The sequence below is a fragment of the Chiloscyllium plagiosum genome, unplaced genomic scaffold, assembly GCF_037043375.1.
Source record: "Chiloscyllium plagiosum isolate Xiang-an unplaced genomic scaffold, Cpla_swu_hap1 HiC_scaffold_25, whole genome shotgun sequence".
In the NCBI taxonomy this organism is placed as follows: domain Eukaryota; kingdom Metazoa; phylum Chordata; class Chondrichthyes; order Orectolobiformes; family Hemiscylliidae; genus Chiloscyllium; species Chiloscyllium plagiosum.
The window spans coordinates 44,543,587-44,556,769 of record NW_028270163.1 but is presented as its reverse complement, the minus strand read 5'-3'; the positions used below and the strand labels follow the sequence as shown (position 1 = coordinate 44,556,769).

At 38.4% G+C, this 13,183-nt stretch overlaps 1 protein-coding gene and 1 long non-coding RNA gene across 14 annotated transcripts in view; one reads left to right on the top strand and one right to left on the bottom strand.

Moving 5' to 3' along the window:
• Nucleotides 1-13,183, bottom strand: part of LOC148145331 (uncharacterized) — a 205,874-nt gene that overhangs the window by 41,044 nt on the left and 151,647 nt on the right. For 2 of the 3 annotated variants that reach the window (XR_015761425.1, XR_015761426.1), the window contains one exon: nt 12,755-12,867. The exons of the other annotated variant lie outside the window; for it this stretch is intronic. This is a non-coding gene — a long non-coding RNA (uncharacterized LOC148145331). The remainder of the gene's footprint in view (nt 1-12,754; nt 12,868-13,183) is intronic. 3 annotated transcript variants of the gene reach the window in all.
• The window catches only part of LOC122562210 (inward rectifier potassium channel 16-like), a 137,203-nt gene continuing 133,053 nt past the window's right edge, over nt 9,034-13,183 (top strand). For all 11 annotated transcript variants that reach the window (XM_043714904.2, XM_043714899.2, XM_043714905.2 and 8 more), the window contains exon 1: nt 9,034-9,150. The gene's annotated coding sequence lies outside the window, so the exon portion shown is untranslated. The remainder of the gene's footprint in view (nt 9,151-13,183) is intronic.

Below are 13,183 nucleotides of genomic sequence, written 5' to 3'. Positions count from 1 at the left end.
TTTGAAGTACCTGGTCTTGGTGGTGAGGAACAGCAATCGATTGGTTATAGCTTTCCCAGACTTAGGAGGGGAGGCGGCAGTCAGAAAAACATACTAGTAAGAATTGTCAAATCAATTGTTTTAGAGAACACCAAAACAATAAAGATAAAATACTATGGATGCTGGAAATTGAAACAAACACAGAGAATGAAGAAGAAACTCAGCAGTTCTGGCACCATTTGCAGTGAGAGATAGAGTTAATGTTTCGAGTACAGTATAAGGAGTAACAGGAGTTGGGAGGTCATGCTACGGCTGTACAGGACATTGATTCGGCCACTTTTGGAATATTGCGTGCAATTCTGGTCTCCTTCCTATTGGAAGGATGTTGTGAAACTTGAATGGGTTCAGAAAATATTTACAAGGATGTTGCAAGGATTGGAGGTTTTGAGCTATAGGGAGAGGCTGAACAGGCTGGGGCTGTTTTCCCTGGAGCGTTGGAGGCTGAGGGGTGACCTTATAGAGGTTTACAAAATTATGAGGGGCATGGATAGGGTAAATAGACAAAGTCTTTTCCCTGGAGTGGGGGACTCCAGAACTAGAGGACATAGGTTTAGGATGAGAGGGGAAAGATATAAAAGAGAACTAAGGTGCAACTTTTTCATGCAGAGGGTGGTATGTGCATGGAATGAGCTGCCAGAGGGAGTGATGGAGGCTGGCATGATTGAAACATTTAAAAGGCATCTGGATTGGTATATGAATAGGAAGGGTTTGGAGGGATATGGGCCAGGTGCTGGCAGGTGGGACTGGATTGGATTGGGATATCTGGTTGGCATGGATGGGTTGGACCGAAGGGTCTGGTTCCGTGCTGTACATCTCTATGACTCAATGACTTACAAGTCTTCTTCAGAACTATTTTAGTTTATTTTTTTCACAGAACTTTGCCCTCCTACGCTGTATTTTCTTTTTTCCACCACTTAACTATTTTTATTGTCTCATCTAAATGCTTATTTGTTTTTTAAATATAGGTTTTCAACATTTTACATGCCTTGCTTTTGTTTCCTCTTGTATCTCAAGAAGTTTTTGGAACTGAACGCAAATCCAAGCAGTTACTTTTAATTGATGAACAACAAAATGACTGAATGGGTTGTCATTATCGTTAACTGCAAGTCAGAAGACCAAGTATTAATCTGTTTAAATACACCAAATCATGCAGATTTTCCAGCAAGGATCTCCTTGGATAAGTAAGTTAATCTGTATCAAAATCAAGGCAGTGGAGTTTACATGGACCAGAAACTCAACTGAACACACCGCATAAACAGAGTGGCTATACGAGTAGGTCAGAGGCTAGAAATATTGTGGTGAGTAACTCATCTCCTGTTCCCCAAAGCCTGTCTTTTATCTACAAGACACATGTCAGAAGATTGTTAGAATACTCCCTATTTGGCTGGATGGCCGCAGCTCCAACAACACTCAAGAAGCCTGAAACCGTTCAGGAAGAAGCATCTACTTGATGGGTACCACATCTGCAAACATTCACTCTCTCCACCACTGACGCTTAGAGACACTGGCAACAAGCTTTCAACTTTCCCTGCATTCAGAGGTAGGGCCAGCTTGGTGCCAAATTGCTCTGTACCTCTATCAGATTCTGCCTTCACTGCAGAAAATCGATTTTGCACAATTGGCTGGTTGACGTTCAAAACATTCAGAATTTATAAACACATGCTTTAGGTATAACTCGATATAAATATGTTGTGACAATAGATTGGTGCAAATTAAGTTTTGACCTGACATTATCAACAATCAAGATTTTGAAACAGGCACTTTCTTAGGAATCAATCATCCAACAGAATTCTTATACATTGTTTGTTAATTGCAAAGGCTGTTCGACTTTGCACTTTATACATTCTTGGTCAGTAACAATGAAGTTACTATATCTGCTGTGTGTGTAATATATTGTTAATTTTTTACCCTGAAAGTTCTTCAATTACCAATCTGTATATGAATAACAATGCTATTGCGTAAGAACTTTGCTCCAAAGTATTCCTCTGAGCTTTCATAGTCACTGCCATTTACATTGAATCTTGTTGACTTCATCTGAATTTAAGAAGATGCATGAATCCCAGCAGCGAAATTGGAATTGCATGGTATTTGCACTTGTGTGTCAACACAGGAGATGCACACAAGGATTTCAATTTAAATTTAAAGAGCCCATGATGGGCACCTGAGACAAGTGTGTTAATGTGACAGGGTGGGTATTTTTTGGAGATTCCCATCAGGAAGTAACAATTCTTGGTAACAGGCAATTTATTAAAGAGCCTTATGGACAAATAGGGATCAAGAACACAGGCTTCACATCAATCTGCCTTCATTCAGCATTTTTGATCTATTTGTTATTGAACATACATCCTTCTATCTCCCTCATGCCCCTCAAACTTCTCTCCCCTCACTATCCTCTTATTATTCTTTCATGCCCACCACCTTCAAGCCCCTTCAACTGCACCTTGGTGATGTGCAAACTAAGGTGGAGTCTATAGTTCAGTGACATGTTAATACAGATTCTCTTTCAGGCCTTTAGAGAGTGAGGGTAGTTGAGCAATCAGAAGGTCCACTAAGGATCACAGGTCAAGTTCAAGAAGAGGGTCAGTGTCCTGCTCCAGTCTGTTAGGGGGAGAGGCAGGGTCACTTGCCCCAGATTTCATGGGGTCAGAAAACAATGTATCTCTGTGGATTGGCAGCTTCATCAGCCTCAGCGCTGCATGGAAACTGAGGCCATGGCATGTGTAAGACATGAAAGATCCAAAGAGTGATTGAGTGGATATTTTTTAGTTTTATGGTGAACATCATGTGTTGACTGGACTAAGTTTGAGAAGCAAATGAAAGTGAAGATTTAAAACTTTCACCAATCAATGCAAAATGATCCAACTTCCATCAGTGTTAAAAGGCATACATCCTCCAATAAACTGTTGTTGCTTTGGCCCAAGATTTGCCAAAAGGAGCAGGATATTTTCCTCAGTTCCTTAAAAGCGATTTATGCTTTTACCAAAATCCCCTTTCTGATATCAATCTAAAGTAGTAGTTCAAACACACAACATCCAGGTTTAAAAGCATTGTTGCATGTACTAGCAGAGTGCGCGGGTGATACTAATGGGAATGGTCAGGTCCTTGAAGACTCCTTTACTTCGTGATTTGTTAAACCAGAGCTGCAGTTGGTAGAGTGTCAAGTATATGCGCTATAGGTTTATTGCTTGCCTCTCTCTGTAAAGATCTTCTTCCCTGATAACTACCATGTTATATTCCTGTATAATTATAGCATTCCTTGAACATTAACAGATTACAGCCTACAATACCATTGCATCCGTTATTGAATAATATAACTCACAGAGAATAGTCTTCTATTGTTATCAACTCACACTGTAAAGTGGAAGTGATAGAGAATTAGAGAGCTTTACAGACAGTATTTCAAAGTTTATAACTTAAACAGCTGAAGGCATAGCCAAAAATGGCACAATGATTAAAATTGGTTTGACGAGAGGCCAGAATTGGAGGTGTGCAAATATCTCATCGGGTGGTTAGGCTGAAGGAAATCATAGACATATGAAAGTGCCAGGTCATGGAGGGGGTGCCTACGGTGTATCCAGAGAACAAGTTAGTGAGCGCAGGGAGGTTAGGTGAATAGGACTTGATTCAAGTTAGGACATGAGCAGGAGAGGTTTGGATGAGCTTACGTATATGGAGAGTTGAAGACAAGAGGACAATGGATTGGTAAAGTTTCAAGTTAAGAACAGTATTTGTTAGGGTTGCAGCAGCAGATGATTTGAAATAGTTAATGATATTAGACATGCCCTTAAAAATGCCCTTACCAATAGTTGGAAGCTCATTTAGAGATCAAATATGACAATAAGTTTGAAAGTAGTCTGGTTGAGCCTCAGGCAATTGGGAGGGAGAGAAATAGAATCAGTGGTGAGTGAATGGAATTCACTGGCTTCAGTCTCCCCAATATTTCATTGGAGCAGATTTCAACACATTTAGCACAATCTGACAATGTAGAAACAACAAGGTGGTTCATAGAGATGGTTAGAAGTTGAGCTGGAAATTGGCAACATACAAAAGAAAACATGCTTTGGATGATGGCAATGAGGAACAACTGTAGCAGAGAAATAACAGGAGACCAAAAATAGATCCTTGTCGGGCTTCAGAAATGATCTGAGAGAGCAGGAAAAGAAGCCATTCTAGGTGGTTAACTTTGACTGATTGGAAGAGTCCATCCACCTGAAAACTGATGAAAAAAACTGCAGGCAGGTCGAGAATGAAGGAAAACAATTCTCCTATCCCTTTGTGGTTCGGTCAACAGTGCTCTTGTCTGTGGGTCCTGTGGTGGTGGGTTCAAGTTCCATTTCAGGACTTGAGCACAAAAATCAACACCCGAGGGGGTACTGTGCTATTGGTGATGCAGTCTTTCAGATGAGACGTGAAATCAAAACCTAATTTGCTCTATCTGGGGGATATAAAATATCCAAAACTATTACTTTGAAGAAAAGAGAGAGTTAACCCTAGTACCCTGAGCAACATTTATCAAATAATCAGCATCTCTGTCCCTTCAGGTACCATATCCTGACAAGCCATTGGCAACATTGTCTTCTGTGTTGGTCTCTGTTTATAGCTGTCAGTGTCCTGCAGTAGTTTACCATTGCCATCTGCAAATAGCTGAGCAGCTGTTTTTGGCATATTTTGGAAGGATCTATACATTAACATGTTAGGTCACATTATAAACAAAACTTATTTGGTCATCAAACCTGGAGTGGGACATGAATCTGGAGCTCCTAGTTCAGAGGCAGGGATGCTACCCACTGTGTCTCAACATCTCTACTAATCAACATCAGCAATGCCAAATGATATCTTCATCACTGACACTCAGGAGCATCAGTGTGTACCACCTATAACATGCAGTAAAGAAATTAACCAAAAATCCTCAGATAGCTTCTTCCAAACATATCACCACTTCCACCTAGAAGGACAAGGGCAACAGATTCATGGGAACACCACCACCTTCAAGTTCCCTTCCAAGCCATCCTGACTTGGAAGTATATCTCCATTCCTTCACTGTCGCTGGGTCAAAATCCTGGAATTCCCTCCCAAAGGGCATTGTGGGTCAACCTAAGCACATGGACTGCGGTGGTTCAAGAAGAATGCTCACCACTACCTTCTTAATGAGCAATGGGGGATGGGCAATGAAGCCAGCCCAGCCAGCAATGCCCACATCCCATGAGTGAATTAAACTGAAAGAAGAAAATTTCCTAAGCGTTCATTGAATAATTCACTATTAAGAGACTCTCTTGTTAATAAAATGCATTAACTGTCTTTAGTCCCTTATAATACCAAAAATTGGAAGTCATAGTCCCACTTCAAAAACTTGATAAGCACTTGGATTTGTCAACCAAACTGAGGCATCCTGTTGAGCTAATAGAATATTATGAAATCCATTATGCAGCACCTATTCAGTGGTAGCTCTTTGACAGCTCTGGGACAATTCCTTACGACAGTTTTTCTTGTTAATTCTGTGACACTTTGGACAGTCCATTTTGACAACTGCGTTCAACATTCTTGTTCAGCCACCACAACAGCTCTCTTCTCAGTTCCAACCGGTTTTGTACCCTCATTCAAATCTACTTTCAATAATTCCAAAGGGCATTTTACTTCTCCAAAAGGGCACTCAGTCTCCCGAAAGTTGTTCCAATACCGTCAAATGGTTAGTTTGATGGAATCCTGTGAAGATTCAGACCTGCTCTTACCAGGGCTAAACTGTACACGTTGTCTTCCCCACAGCTGCTGTTTTATGTGGCAGTTACACAGATGTGAAAGGCAAGACACAGCACCATTTCTGTTCCCACACTGTAAAAAATGATAGTGGAGTTGAGTCTTCATGTGGACGCACTGGTTACAAAAGGCCAACAAACGTCTCCTCTTCCTCAGGCAGCTGAAGAAATTTGGCATGATGGCGAATACCCTTGCCAACTTTTATAGGTGCGCAATCTGGAGCATTCTCGCTGGATGCATCCATACCTGGTATGGCAACTGTACCATTCAAGATTGGAGATGGTTACAGAGAGTGGTGAACTTGGCCTGGACAATCGCAGAGGCCAACCTCCCATCTATAGAATCCATCTACCAGGCCCGCTGTCAAGGAAAGGTTGCCAGCATCAGGGTCCCAGGTTCGATTCCAGCCTTGAGCAACTGTCTGTGTGGAGTTTGCACATTCTCCTCATGGCTGCGTGGGTTTCCTCCGGGTGCTCTGGTTTTCTCCCACAATCGAAAGATGTGCAGGTCAGATGAATTGGCCACTCTAAATTGCCCATAGTGTTAGGTGCATTAGTCAGAGAGAAATGGATCTGGGTGGGTTACTCTTCGGGAGGGTCACTGTGGACTTGTTGGGCTGAAGGGCCTGTTTCCACACTGTACGGAATCTAATCTAATCTAATCTAATCTAATCATCTTTCTCAAACACCCATTCCACCCTGGCAATGTTTTTCTACAACCTCTACCATCAGGGAGAAGGTACAGAAGCCTGAACACATGCACCAGCCGGTTTCAGAACAGTTTCTACCCGACTGTTGTTAGAATACTGAATGGACTCACAGACTCTTAACATTCGCCTGTACCTGTGTTTTAGTTTTTGTCGCTGTTTACCTCTTATTTACTCATCTGTGATCTGCCTGTATTGCTCACAAGACAAAGCTTTTCACTGTGCCTTGGTACACGTGACAGTAAATTCAATTCAATTCAATTAGTTAGTGGGGCCTATGCATGTCAGCCTCACCTGCTACCGTTAGAGACACTTTCTATTGTCAAAATTCAGGCTTTAATTTCTGAAATACCCCACGTAGCTTGTTGAACTCATATTATTTTCTCATGTGGGACACTGCCAAATATTGTTTGGTAATACTCCACAGAAGTGCATTGGAATTGTACTAAAGGTGTTGTTATTGTTTGATGACTCTATGGAAACCCACCATTAAAAATGACATTGACATTCACATCTGTCATTGTCCAGCATTGTGAAATGTTAATGGCAGAACACTAGCAATTCAATGCTTGTGTTGATTACACTTTTTGTGGGTAATCACATTAAATATTCAGACATAAGCCTTGTGACTCACAGCTGACTTCTAGTTCAGTATCCAAAGGTGGAAGCAAGATCACATGCTTAACCTTTGTACTGTTCCTACTGTGAACTAATAGCATATGAACAGTAAATGCAAATTTGCAAGTCTAATGTTGAACTAGTAGGCCATGTCTGATGCTTCATTTTAAAATAGGTATTGGGCTCATCAGGAGTTGTTTGAAATTTCCTGGTTGGTTTATATAACAGCCTGTTTGCATTGATTCAATTTCACAAATCAGTAGGTAGGTAAATGAGCATGAGTTACTACTCTGCTTCTGCTGTCGCATTGCCATCTCATCCCTTTGCCTCATTTCACAGATGATACCAATGAAACTTAGGAGAGAAAGCACTTCAAAAAGGATTGGTGGATGGAAAGCAAGCACAAACGTTTTCATATATTTTGCCTTTTGTTCTTGCTTCACGTGTTCGTACTTCCCAGAGTTTAGGTTTATTTACAGGAGAGAGGAGGTTAGATTAGGCTACAATTACAGTTATAGTTGTGGTGATACGAAGAACTCTGTTTCTGGAAATTTCTCGCCTCCATGCCAAATCAAAAAATGCTTACACCCCTCCCCTCCAATATTAATAGCTTTGGGTGACTTTTATTTCTTGGGTCAGAAAATAGCTAATAGAGTTTCATTAATTTATTAATGAACTATTAACAAGGAGTAACAAGAGGTCCAGCTCACTCTAATGCCTGGGCCATAAACATATGATTGCCTGATGCACTCCATCATCATTGGGTCAGCATCTGGAGGCTCCCTACCTAACAGCTTTCTGGCCATGCTTGTAGTGCATGAAGGTAGCTCACCTCTGGAGTGGGTAATAAAAGCACATCTTCATATTCACACAAACATATCATGAATGATTTTGTTTTAAAATTGCACCTTCAACAGTGTGGAATTTCCTTAATACTGCACTGGAATTGAAAGACCTGGAGTGGGACTATCTGTGAAAGTTTGCTGTGTGCAAACATGCTGCTTTGTTTCTTATATTACAAGGATGACAACACTTTAAATATGTTTTATTGGCTGTTGTCATTAAAGGTGATAAATTAATCCAAATCTTTCCCTATGTATAATTATTACCTAACTTGGCATGTCCTTGGAAAATAAATCTGTAACTGATGACTAATATTGCAGACACAGGTTGTTTACATTATTAATCAATATTTCACACATTATCTTTGATAGGAAACGAAGCATTCTTATTATAAATGAGAAGGGCATTTAGCACTTTAAGGAGTTTGGAAGTGTTCTGATCTTTTTAATAGGATTATTTTCCTTTCAGAGTCACCTTTCATTGCAAAAAACAGGCTGAATTTTCCCAGGGTTTCACTGTAGAAAACCTTCCAATCTGTTATCAGTAGTTTCCACGGCTTTGTACAGTTCCAATGAACGCACAATAGCTTTTGATGAGATTCAAGTTGCACGTCATTAATAGTTTAATAATACGTACAATCATCCAACTCATCTGAGAATTAATTGGATTGCATCAAAAGCTATTTTGAACAACCTGGCAAATGCATAAATGCATAAATGCATCAAGTTTTTGTCTACAATTCTCAAAAATCAGTGTCTTGACTAGATGCTTATCTTCAATTGACTGCAGCAGATTGTTATCAGCAAATATTTATGCAACTTGTATATCCTGATATCGCAAGTACTTGAAATTCTACACTGAAACAAGAGTTGCATGCTTTCATTGACTATTTTTTTTTAAAATCCCGAACTAAACAATGTATTTACGCAATGCAAGCTCACAATAATTAATCAAGCAGAACTCCCTGGCCAAGATTTGAGGGACAGCCTCCTTAGGGAAGTGTCAATGTTTAACCTAAATGCTGTTCCTCGGTCTTATTTTCATAATGATCTACAAAGTGCACGATTCCTTACAGAACTGTGACAACAACTCACCAGGTGTACTGTTCCACCAGGGCATTTATGTAAGCAACACCAATTCAGTGACTCCTCACAATTATTCTCAAATCTAAAGAGAGAACTGCTTTAGAGGTAAGAACACATTTCACTCACTCACTTGTTTTGTTAACTATTTATGTTAACAAGTTAGGTAACCAAGAGCAGTAAACTGAGACTCAAGTAAACGGTTACATGTGACTAAAAAAAACTAAATACATAACGTTGTTTCCAGAACCTTTTTTATTAAGTGTATAAATGGGAGATTATTTCAACTATCAATGATGTAGTGATAAGCACTAACATTAGTGACTTTAAATTAAGTGAAATTTTAATGTTTGAGTTTTATGGTACATGAGTTACCTCAACAAAATATATCGTTTTGTTTTGATCATCAGTCCATTTCACAACTTTCAACATGAGGTTTGAGTTTTCTCTCTATAACCATAGTTCATATGAAATCCAATTCCACTTCACATTTTATACCACATAATTACAGGCATGCAGTAAACCTGATACTCAAGTTAAAGCCGAGAAGTAAATTTGAGGTAACAAGGTGACTATCTCAGAGCTATAGGTATGAGATTTGTGGACAAATTGTGCTGGTTCAAATCATAAAATGTCAGTGTTAGAGTCTGAGGAATGGTTCATTATACTAATTGAAGAGTGACCAATTTGCCTTCACATTTCAGTGAATGAGCGGTCTTAGCATCCATATTTATCAACAACAATAATCTAGACACAGCAGTCTCAGATACTGAATTAGTAAATAGTATCTAGTTGGACAATATTAACATTTTGTGAATTCTTTGTGTAGGTGCTTGTCTTACTGGTTGTCTGTCGCGTCGATTTCCCTGTTTTTTGATGCAGGTATATACAACTGAGAATATCGTACATGCACAAGTTTAATCAGATAATACCATACTGACTTTAAAACGTATTTCTGAGGCAAGATGTATTCTTTAACTTTAAATTTAAAATGTAACTTGCTGAAATACCAAGAGGAAAGCAACAATTTTAGAGATTATAATAAGATGAAATCCTCGGATCATTTAACAATTAATTAATAAGAAGAGCAAATAAGGTACTTGAGAAATCTTATTGATCATTTTTAATTAGAAAATAAAAAGGGCAACTATCAGATTTCGAAATATTTTATGTTGGGTGTGGAAGTGGGGTCAGGATTGAGGGCAAGAGAACATCTTAAAATTAGATATCAAGCATTCAGGTACACTTTCACTCAAAAGATGGCAAATATTTGGAATTTTCTCGCGCTAATGGCCAATTTCTGTTTCTATGTTTCTAAGTCTCTGATTTCATCTACACTCTTCACCTCCGCTAATGGACCTGTTATATGATTTATACATTTCATAGAATGCAGGTTGATATCAACAGCACATTCTTAACAAAAGGCATGAGAAAAATCCATTGTTGAAAGCACCCCAACTCACGTCAAAGGTAAATATGCCAGCAGAATTGGTCTGGCTGCCTTCATCCCTGATCACATAATTCATTTTTAGATGGAAAAGCTTTTAGGTTGCATGACATGATATGTGGCTGTTAGAAAGTATTCATAGTAACTGTCCCATATATGTACAATTAACTGAAACCTTGTACTCCTCCACAATTTCATGTTCCATTGTTCCTGTTGATAATTTGCTAATTTTGTGGCAAACATCAAATAGTTATTTTGTTGACAAATCCTGCCATGTAAAAACAAAAGCTGACAATGTTTATCTAGCAATTATCATTTGTCAGTCATATCTGAATAACTTTATTCACATCCCAAAAGATCACGGTGATTAGCTCAAAGCCTGATATGTTATAAATGTGCCGGAAACTGTCTTACATTGATCTGATTAGCAAGCTTAACTAAAAGATGAGGTAACTTTACTAATTTTCTTGGAGATTGCAGTAGCAAGACAGAGCTTGTATTGAAAATTCCAGAGAACTTATATCTCTTTCAAAGTTCAGTACTATTGTTATTGTTCAAATGATCTCTCAGCTTTGCAAATAATTTAATTACATTTAAAATTAAGTGAAATGCTGGACTCATTTGTAGCATGGACTGAGCTGATTATGAAATCGGAACTGAGTATGTCCGATTCTGTATTACTGAACAGTTGATTATAAACTAGCTGTTTGTCCCTGTGCAAGTGATCAGAAGGTCAACACTGAAAGTAACAAAGCTTCTCCCAGACCAGAAATGTTCAGTGTCAGATATTGACTTAACAATTTAGAAAAAAAAAGTGCAAAGGAAGACTTGCATTCATTTAACACTTTTGTGACCTTAGTAGGATATCCCAAACTGTTTTAAAATCAGTGCAGTACTTTAAAAATGTAGTGACAGTGGTAATATAAAGAAAGCAGCAGTCAATTTTATGCAGAATAGCAATGTTATAGCAACTAAATAGCCCATTGTTTAAGGGATAACTATTAGCGAGGACATCAAGGAGACCTTTCCTGCTCTCCTTCGAAACAGTATCAAGGAATTCATTCAGTCCACTCTTGTGGGCCGTCAGGGGCTCTGATATACATTTTTCTTTATTTGTGCAACTGTTCCAAGCAAATTGCAAGAATTAGCTGCTTGTTATGTCGGTTAACAGGCTGGGAATTAAGTACATTAAATTAGTTAATCATTAAAATGAGTTGCTTGCAGGAAGGCAATTATATTTTAAAATTAACAGCTTTCCCAACGAGTTGTGTTCTGCTTTATTATTTTCTGATTACCTTCAGTACTCAGAAGCAAGGTTATACCTTAAATGATTTTGAATCTTATTAAAATACAGCCCTGAATATTCAGCATTAGATTTTTTGATCTGAACTCTGTGGATTGGTAATTTTTCAACTAAACATCTCTTTACAACATTAAAGTCAATGAAGGATTATTACTTCCAAGTATCCACTTGCTTATTGGGTAGCATAAGGAATAGGCTCCCAAAAAGGATATTTTAGCATTTTCTGCATTGACTTTATCCTTGTTTGAGTTTTTACTATCAGCTTTTTGTTATCAGTTATGTCATCAATTCCTTTGTAAATAAATCTATACTTTTCGCCTTTACACTTCAGTTTGAAGATATGGTGCTGTATCTTTTGAAAGGAATCGTTAGAATAAGGTGACATTCTAGTAGTTGATATATCAATGAATGGATAATTGTTAATGACAAGTGCAGAACTATCTCAGGCATGCCATACATACAGTATTTTGTTTCAGATCACTGTATACCTGAGTGTCTTATGAAAACTGATAAATACTAAGTATGAATACAATGGCAAATATTACTTGGTCTGTGTATGCGACCAACCTTATTAACCCTAATGCTAAATAGAATTTCTTGCCCATTAGTCTCACTGTTCTTGATTCCAGGAAAATAAGTTGCTTCCCTTGGTTAATTCCACCACCTGTTAAAATTCTTCTTGTCATTTGCAACAGTGCAGTGCATTAATTAAACTTCAAACAAATGTTGGTCCCCTGTAGTTCAGGCGCAAATTACTATTCTTGTCATTTTTTTTGTATGTACACATGACAGCTAGCATTCTTCTGTAACAGAATATATACGTGTCTACCACACACTTATACTTTATGTAAAATTACATCAACCAATTTCTAGGCTTTCTTTTTAATGGCATTGTTTTGTACAGACTTAATTTTGATTTCCTATGTGACCTTCATTCTTGCATTGAGAATGCCTTACTTTACCTTGTTGACCTTGTCCCAGCCCCACTTTGTTCCAGCTCTGTGAGATCCTGCTGAAGTATTTGTCGGCTATTCGTCTGTACTAAAGAGGACTGTCTTTTTCTCCACGAGGAAATCTACAAAAGCATAATGTTACGGCCAGAGTAATGAACCTTTCTCAAACATTTTTGGTTTTACTGTAAAACTTTGAGCACACTGGTTGTATTAGCAGAGCATTCAGTATTTATAACAAGGAGGCATCTTGGTTTAACTCTCGATGTTTTTGCTTCTTTTCCTGTCTATTTTGTTATTTAATTGAAGGGTACACTATGATTCAGTGTAATCTATTTGGCTTCCTCACTCACACTGACTCAATAAAAACATGATATTTTGGAATCTTAAAGACAAATTAGATTTTGCAGTTGAAATGATATGGGGAGATTTTTTTGTGCG